General features: G+C 45.3%; 1 long non-coding RNA gene across 1 annotated transcript; it reads left to right on the plus strand.

The window, feature by feature from the left end:
* The first annotated feature begins 3,964 nt into the window (after nucleotides 1–3,964).
* Nucleotides 3,965–5,873, plus strand: LOC137913875 (uncharacterized). The gene is made up of 3 exons (XR_011106397.1): nucleotides 3,965–4,025; nucleotides 5,614–5,702; nucleotides 5,848–5,873. It is a non-coding gene; the product is annotated as an uncharacterized lncRNA (long non-coding RNA).
* Nucleotides 5,874–9,118: the final 3,245 nt, after the last annotated feature.

Raw genomic sequence — 9,118 nt, forward strand, 5'->3', positions numbered from 1 at the left:
GCTCGTCCAGGGTGTAGCCGCCTCTAATGGTTCCATCATCGAGCCGAGACTTTGACAGCCCATTAGGATCCAGCAGAACCACCAGAGAACTGCAAGTAGTTATTACAGATACAGAACAATATAGTAGACGAGACGATAATAGCAACCTTTAAATGTTTTATTCAATTCATTTGTGTTTCGTGAATTCGTGACGCGATCACGTGGAAACGACAGAACCCAACTTGACCCACAAGAGCAAGCACTTTGGCAACGGAGGCAAGGAAAAACTGCCCTTTAACAGGCAGAAACCTTGGACAGAACCTAGGCTCATGGGGACGGCCATCTGTCTGACCGGCTGGGTTGGGAGAGAGAGAGAGAATGGCAGGTCAGAGGAGAGTCAAAAACAAGGACTCGTCTGTAGTCAGTCCGGTATCGGTGCCCTGGCGACTTGATCAGGGTGCACCCCGCCTCTCACCCATAGCCAGCTGTCATAGGCGCTGCAACACCTACGACCTGCAAGCTGGGGAAGCGGGCGTTCACGCCACGAACGTCTCATCAGGACTTGGATGGCTCTTCGGAGCTCTTGGACCTGCGAAAGAGGCCACAAACAGACCGAATGACCCGAACAAATGGGTTCGGTCTCCTTGTTTTCTCCAGACATCTGATCAGGGTGTCGATGACGATCTTATAAATTCCCGTCCTCTTCCCCATCATGTTTATGCAAACTGTCCAATGGTTGCCCATCAGTTTGCATAACTTCTTAAGGACACGTCTGGCGAGCTTGTCGACCTGCTTCGTGTCCATCTCCAGAGTGATGGACGACTCCTGGATACTGGAGACGAGCACACTCGTCATCATCTCCTTGATCTCCATCATGTCCGTTACAGGAATCTTCTTGCCCTGGAAGATCCTTGCGAGAAGCACCGTGATGATCCAGCGACACTGCTTCTCCAAGCCTTCCGGCGACGATGCAGTTTGGACATCACTCCTGTCTTCTTGACCACAGACCCTTGCAGTGGGGAGGTCTCCCTCTTCCACAGCTACCAAAGGCACCCCTTCCATGATGGCAGGGGCCTCTGGTAGCGCTGGAAGAATTTCCTTTTCGCCTTCTGTGGGTTCACAGACGATGTTGTCCTTATCGACGGCGTTGTTTATGGTCAATTCTGAAGGGATCAGATCTCCCATCATGGAGTCCTCGGTCTCGGATCCTTCCGGAGAGACGAGGTCCTTTGCTGCCGACTCTTCCTCTTTCAACCAGCAAAGAAATTTGCGACTCTTTTGAGCAAATCTCTGCAGTAGCTTTCTGAAGTGCCGCATTATGGAGATCTGCCCACTTGTAATTGTAGCTTCTTTGGGGCTCCTGCTTAAGGTCTTTATCACCTCTCTAGACACCAGACGTGATATCTCGTATGGGGCCAACATCTCAACCACCTCTGGAACGCCCATTGTCGAGGCAAGGACCGGTGGAAGGACTTCATCCAGCGCTTCTTGGACTTTCTCTAAATCAACAAGAAGGCTGTTCCCTAACGTTTTTGATGTCAGGGGGGAAGTGATTTTCTGAGTCACTGAGTCAGCCACTACTTTAATTATATCGGCACCCATATCCAGAAGACGTGCTTCAGTCTTCTTATCAGCGGTCCCTGACTGCAGGGCGTCCCACTCTTTGTTGGACAGTTTCCCAAGAAATTCTTGGAAAACCTCACCGAGAAGGGACGAAGTTTTTTCTGGGAGGACCAGACTCCTCGCTCTTGCTGGGAGATCCAGACTCGTAACTTTTGCTGGGACGAGCAGACTTGTTGTTTTTCCTGGGAGGACCCGACCCGTGTCCTTGGAGGGCCGTACGGGTGCTTGCATCTCTTTGTTGTACATACTTGAGTGTTGAGAAATATACTGAGAGGATTGCTTGTATAAATAGGTTCCCACTCAATGACTTCAAAGACATAGACATCAAAGTTCAATAAGTACATCAAAGACAGTTGTATGACAAGCTACATCAAAGGCACAGTAACGCAGTATGGCAGCAATTTCATCAGTGACGTGATGCCGTCACATTAAGCGATATCGGCGTACCCCTGACTTAATTTAGCATCATACCAAAGAAATCTACGTCTTCACGGTTAAATATGAATGAATGTTATAATAATAAATTCATTTAACATGCTGATCAAAATGTCTGTATCAATCCTAATGTTGCAAAGGCTGCTGGGAAATATCAGCCATCTTCGTCCTTCCCTTTTTCTTGTAAGACGAGTCGGCCTTGTCTCGTCTGCAGCCGCCAGGGCTGTGAGGAGACTGTGCTACCCGCTGCACCTGGTTTCATGATATCTGAAACGTCAATGAATGATCAGCTCTGATCTATATTTAATAATCAATCAGTGATGGTGATGATGAATATATTTATTAGATAGCATGTTAGAGTCCACGTACAGTCAAACACCCTTGCGGTCTTGGTTCTGTTGAAAGTCCTTTGTACATAAATCATCGACATTTAACAATACAAATAAAATAAAAATAAATTACACCACAGGCGCAAAATAACAAATTAAAAAGAATAATAAAATAATTCTGTCCCGGACTCTTGAACATTTCGTAACTGATAACTTGCACTGTTCTCTTTGCACTGCGCGATTACGATAGTTTTACTGCTGCTAATATAATATAATAATATATCTGTGTATCCACTCTTGCTGCTGCTGTTTTGTGATGTGTCTGTACTTCTATGTTTTTTGTGTATTCGTCATTACTGTTACATGTAGCACGACTTCACCGAGAAACATTCCTAGTCTGTGAACCTTCGCTGACAATGGCAATAAACACCTGGTTCTGATTCTGATTCTGTTTCTGTTCCTGCCCCCCTGAAAGGTGTATTTTTAGGGCCGTTTTGAATGAGGCCAAAGAGGTGCGTGTTTTGAGGGCAGGAGTCACAGTTCCACCCTTGGGGGAACACGGCCCAAATAGGTAATCTCTTCTTTGCTCGAGATTACTGTATTATTGACTGACCTTGAGGCGTTTTTACGAGCTGCTACCCGAAATTAATGCATTTCTTCATTCAAAAGACAAAACGGTCCCAGAGCTGATCGACCCAGAGTGGAAATGGCACCTCACATTTTTAACAGACATGACAGAAATGCTGAACAGCCTTAACCTGCAGCTACAAGGCCAGGGGAAACTCATTTGCAACATGTATTCCCACGTAAAAGCATTCGAGGTGAAACTGGTGCGGCTTTTGGAACAAGTGAAAAAGCACAACTTCATCCATCTCCCTGTCACACAGAGCTTCTCTGCAGATAACCCAGCCGTCCCGTTCCCAGCTGAAAGGTGTGTGCGAGCACTGGAAATGCTGAAGGAGGAGTTTGGTGTGCGATTCCGTGAACTTCATGTTAATGCAAAAGAAATCCGTCTTTTCCAGAAACCCTTTGTTGCCGATATTGATGAAGCCCAGCCTTCTTATCAGTTTGAGTTAGCCGAGTTGCAGAACTGTGATGTTCTCAAAGACGCATTTAATCCCAACAGTCTCATTGTCTTCTATGCTGTCCTCCCAAATGACACGTACCCTAACGTAAAGAAACACGCTATGAAGATGTCCACACTTTTTGGCAGCACATATGTCTGCGAGCAAACCTTTTCACGCATGAAACTGCTGAAAAATCCGATGAGATCAAGATTGACTGATGAACATCTGCATCAGTGTCTGAGACTGGCTGTGACCAGAATGGAACCTGACATTCAGCTTCTCACCAGCCAGATGCAGGCCCACAGCTCACACTGATAAACATACAAAGGTAAGCTCACTTTTCTGACTTGAATGAGTCATTCTGAGTATGAACAAATATAAACATAGTAAAATCCATCTCCACAACCACACTGGTAGTGAAATGTATTGTGCTGTATCACTTAGTCTGGTTTCTCAGCCTGCTTGCTTTGTGGTTTTCACAGGAATGAGAGAGAGAGCTGCAAACAGTGGCTACAAGCCTACTGGAACCTACAAATGGATTATAAGGAATGAACACAAGAGCTTTGAGTGGCTGCTCATATGAGTAATATAAGTAAGATATTCTGCTCTGACAACCAAGCTGAAGTTTTTCTGTTAAGATTGTGCACAGCACGACAGAAAGTTAATGTTCCATGGAGGCTTATTTGGTTATTGTTTATTTCATAGTGTTATTATTTATTTCTTGACTTTTTTCTGTGAAGAACCCATTGAGGGTTATTTGGTTATGTGTGGCTGGAAAACGATAAAGTTTTATGTTACGCACCTCTGCGATCATCACACTTTTTCCGTTACAAACTGACCCCGGCCCCCAATCAGAGAAGGGAAAAGTTATTTGGCCCTCACAGGAAATAGTTTGGGGACCCCTGATGGAGACAAACGTCAAGGAAAAACTCTCCTTTCATGAACAAGTTTTATTGGCTTGGTCCCAAATATATAAGCACAATTTTCTTCCCATAAATATATGATATGGAACAATCGGGACATACTGTACAGAAATAAATAATTATACTTTCTTAATTGGGTTGAGAAACAGATTAGACTCGTAATTCAACTCCAGTGGTTGAGCCGGGCCTAAATGGATGGACTTTCTATTCGTGAACAGTGCATGAAAGAATAATCGGCTCGACTGCAGGCGTTGGCTTCTCTGACGTAATGAACGCGTCCATGAGAATGCATCTCGAGTGGGGCCTGAGTAATGTTTTCTTCCCTTCAGGAATTTGTCTGTTGTTGTTTTTCCTCCCCATCTCCATGGTTACAAGTTGAATTTCAACTCCTTCTTGGAATGTCCCCCCCCCCCCCCCCACCGACAGCCGAGTACAGAAGTGTCTTTTGCTGCTGATGGACTTTTGTTGCTTGACTTCCCATCATTGGTTCAGTTCAGGGCTTTTGCCGCTGTGGCATCCTGGGTATTTTATGCTCATTTCCTTTCTTTGGCTCGTTACTTCCTGCGATATTATTGTGGTGTTTATCACTCTAAATGGGCAACAATGGGAGAGAATGCAGTAAAACAGGACGGACAGAACGTCTGAGACGGACTGCAGCTCAGTCGCCGTTAGTCATCAACTCTCCAGCCTGTGTTTCTGCAGCCAGACTGTACACACACAGACTCCTCCCATCCACAGCTTTTATTCCACTTCTCCCCTTTCCTCCTCCTCCAGCCTTCCCTTTCTCTTATTCGCTCTCTTATTTTATAAACAGCGTCATTATTCACAGATCCTCACAAAAACCTGGTGCTTATCCAAACGTGACAGGATAGCGCCTGCGTCTCGCTCCCCGCCTTGGATTATGAGTGTGTTTTAAGAGTGTGTGTCATGACTTTATAGGTGTCTGCATGCATATGTGAGGAGGTGAAGAAAGCCAGTATCAGCCAGAGGATGCTGCACAGCCATGTTCTCCTTATCACAATGCCTCCTTAAAAGGCCAAACGGAGGGTGCAGTGGACTTTCAACGTGTTTAATGTACACATTTTTTGCTTTAGAGCATGCATCCATCAATTTCTGTGACATTTCCTAAAACGTCTTCCATGAAATGCTCCTAAATCTGCTTCACCCTTATGAGCGTGTGCTTTACTGGCAGCGTTTGAATTCTTCTAACTGCTGTGAAATTCACGGAGGCTCGTAATCATCTTTTTGGCTTCGCAGAGCGATCGTCTCCTGATCAAAGGAGGGAAGATCGTGAATGATGACCAGTCCTTCAGCGCTGACATCTACATGGAGGATGGGGTCATCAAGTGAGTTCTTGGGGGTTTGACTTGTTGAAGACACTCGAATAAAGTCACAGATTTCACCGTGCTTTACAGTCAGAGCAGACATTTTTGTCTTCATGATGCAATAACCTAATTTTTTATTTTGGTTTCTTTCTGATGATCTTCTCAGACAAATTGGGGAAAACCTGATCGTGCCCGGCGGAGTAAAAACCATCGATGCCCAGGGTCGCATGTTGATCCCGGGCGGCATTGACGTGCATACACGTTTCCAGATGCCCGATCGAGACATGGCGTCAGCTGACGACTTCTACCAGGGCACCAAAGCGGCGTTGGCCGGAGGCACCACCATGATCAGTGAGTTATTCAGAGGCGGGAGCCTGCTGCGTTTGATCACACTCGTCTGTGAGGTCATAAATCCTCCAGACGCCCACCATCAGAACAACTTATCATTTTACTTCATGATCTTTAGGTCAGTTTGAGACTTTAATACTTGTTTTCTTGCATTTTATCGTTGGGCTCAACAGTGGCTGCATTTCATTCTTGCGTTATTCAAAAAGAGATTTGAGGCTGCGCAGATTAAAAAAGGTTTAGTCATGTGAAAAGAGAAGCAGTGCTCGATGAAGCTGCTTTCTAGCAGCGGCGCTCCTTCTGCTGACTCAGCAGAATAAACTGCAGGGTCAACTCGGACTACTGGAATGGAAAAGACAAAGTGAAAGATTGAAATGAGATTTGAGAAGCCAGATACAGAATAAACCTCTGAATTGGAGGCCAAACATTACGTTTGATGTTGTCTGAGGTGGATTTAAATCCAGTCCAAATATTCCAGAAATCAGATGGGATGCTGCATATTTCATATTTGTGCGACCCACATGCAAACTTAAAAATGTTTAAATAAATATTGACTTTTCTTTTAAGTCAAGCAAATTCAATTTACTGGTTTTTGGCTTCTCACATTTGAGAATTTGCTGGTTTGCAAATCCCACGATGCGCTGGCGACACGTTCGGGGTGCATCCTGCCTCTCGCCCACAGCGAGCTGCGATAGGCTCCGGCGGAAAGGTGGAAAGGAGGAAGGAAATGGATGGATGGATTGTAAATCAATGCTTTTTGGTTTCAGGCTGAGGAAAATAAGCACCTTGAAGACGTCACCTTGGGCTCTTGATTTTCTTTTTTAAACTTAGGCGAAATATAAACTATATATTTAATAGAACAAACCTTCAAATGTCTGTTGAGCTTATATGACCTGAGTCTCACCCCTTCAGAAACAGTTAACAGGGTCTTCCTTGGCCTGTGATCCATCCCTCCACTATGTTTGAATGAAAAACAAAAATCAAGCCGCAAACGGATACGAGGAAAACAGAACCTCCCAACCTGGAGGTAATGACTGTATCTAACCCCGAACAAGAAGGTTCTGGTTTTTGCTGGCCTTTATCAACACACTGTGGAATTAGTAGTGCGCAAAAGCTATGGAGGAGAAGTGTTCTGGGGCCGATTGTCACGAAGAAGGGAGACATACAGAGTTGAGGGAACTATAGGGGGATAAAGCCGATGAGTCATACGATGAAGTTACGGGAAAAAGGTGGTTGAGGCTAGACTAAGTACAGAAGCGAGTATTTGTGAGCAGTGAGGTTCTCCTTGGGAGTGACCAGGTTGGATTAGAGATGAGACAAAAAGAGGGACAGTGAAGGTTAGACGTTTTGGAGACGAGGTCAGAGAGTCCAGACTTTGATGGTTTGGACATGTCCAGAGGAGAGACGGGGACCATATCGGTAGAAAGATGCTGAGGATGGAACTGCCAGGGAACAGGACTAGAGGACGACCCAGGAGAAGAGACATGGACGTAGTGAGGGAGGACATGAGAGTGGCTGGTGTTGGGGAGGACGATGCAAAGGACAGGGCTAGAGGACGACCCAGGAGAAGAGACATGGACGTAGTGAGGGAGGACATGAGAGTGGCTGGTGTTGGGGAGGACGATGCAAAGGACAGGGCTAGAGGACGACCCAGGAGAAGAGACATGGACGTAGTGAGGGAGGACATGAGAGTGGCTGGTGTTGGGGAGGACGATGCAAAGGACAGGGCTAGAGGACGACCCAGGAGAAGAGACATGGACGTAGTGAGGGAGGACATGAGAGTGGCTGGTGTTTTTTTTTTTCACCAACTTTTTTTAACCTATTTTTACCTTCTTGTTTCCCGTTTCTTTCTGTCTTTCACTCACTGTAGTATGGCATTGTCTTGGACGCTGGATCCTCACACACAGCTCTATACATATACGAGTGGCTGGCAGACAAGCAAAATGGAACGGGCGTGGTCACCCAGCACAGTGAATGTGTTTGCCTTTTCCAGTAAAGGCGATGTGTTTAGATGAAACTATGAATGGTAAATAATGTAATTTTAATGTAATTTCATAATGACAATAAAAGCATCCTGAATAGATGCCAGAGCCACCTCATCTGGCTCCTCTCAACGCGGAGGAGCAGCGGCTCTACTCCGAGCTGCTTCCGGATGATGGAGCTTCTCACACGATCTCTAAGGGAGAGCCCAGCCCCCCCACGGAGGAAGCTCATTTCAGCCACTTGTACCCGCGATCAATCATATATATATATATATATGAATGTGTTAATAATAGAGCAACTCTTCAGTCTGCTTTATTGCGTAATGTCTGAATATTTGACCGGCCTTATGCTTTATGTTGTTATTTATTCTGCCAGAATGACTTCAATGCAACTGGAGACTTCCCAATCTTGAGCTGCTCTAAGTTACTGTAAGGAAGTAGCATCTGCATGAGGTGTTGTGCAATACATTCCCATATATACTGGAGGAGGTTGTTTTATGATGGTTTGTTGCACTTGCATGCTGGGAGATTTTAAAGTCCGGGCGTTATCTGTTGTAGAAAGGGGTCAGATCAACCAGCAGACGCTCTAGGTTGCGTTCAAACCTTCAGATCGCTCGCATTGAACAGCTGGGAATCGGTGCAGGTCTGGGTACAGACCTCTGCCTGCAGCACTGACTTGTGTTTGCTTGCGTGATGGAGTTGTTTGGGTTCTGTAAGTCAGGTTTTGATCTTTGGTTTCATTCTATAATACTGAAACAATCTATTTAGATTAGTGCCTGACTGTTAAACGTGTATAAAGTGTGTGGTGAGGGGTTTTACAGCCTTAAAACATTTATGTACATGTATAATAATTGTAAAATAATAAAGATGACTACATTCTGGATTTCACTTATTGCGGGTTATTTTTAGAACGTAACCCCCCAAAATGAGGGACTACTGTATTATGATTGCTTGTTTTGTACCGTAGCTGTCCAACGCTGAATTTAGTGTTTTTACATCAGGCACCTTGGGCAGCTAAGGGGTCCTTGGGGAAATGAATGTTCCGTTATAAACAACGCCCGAGTTCGTTCTGTCTGCGTTTTTGAAGACGGTGGGTCGGAAACTAGCCGT

This window comes from Brachionichthys hirsutus, unplaced genomic scaffold (assembly GCF_040956055.1).
Source record: "Brachionichthys hirsutus isolate HB-005 unplaced genomic scaffold, CSIRO-AGI_Bhir_v1 contig_445, whole genome shotgun sequence".
Taxonomy (NCBI): domain Eukaryota; kingdom Metazoa; phylum Chordata; class Actinopteri; order Lophiiformes; family Brachionichthyidae; genus Brachionichthys; species Brachionichthys hirsutus.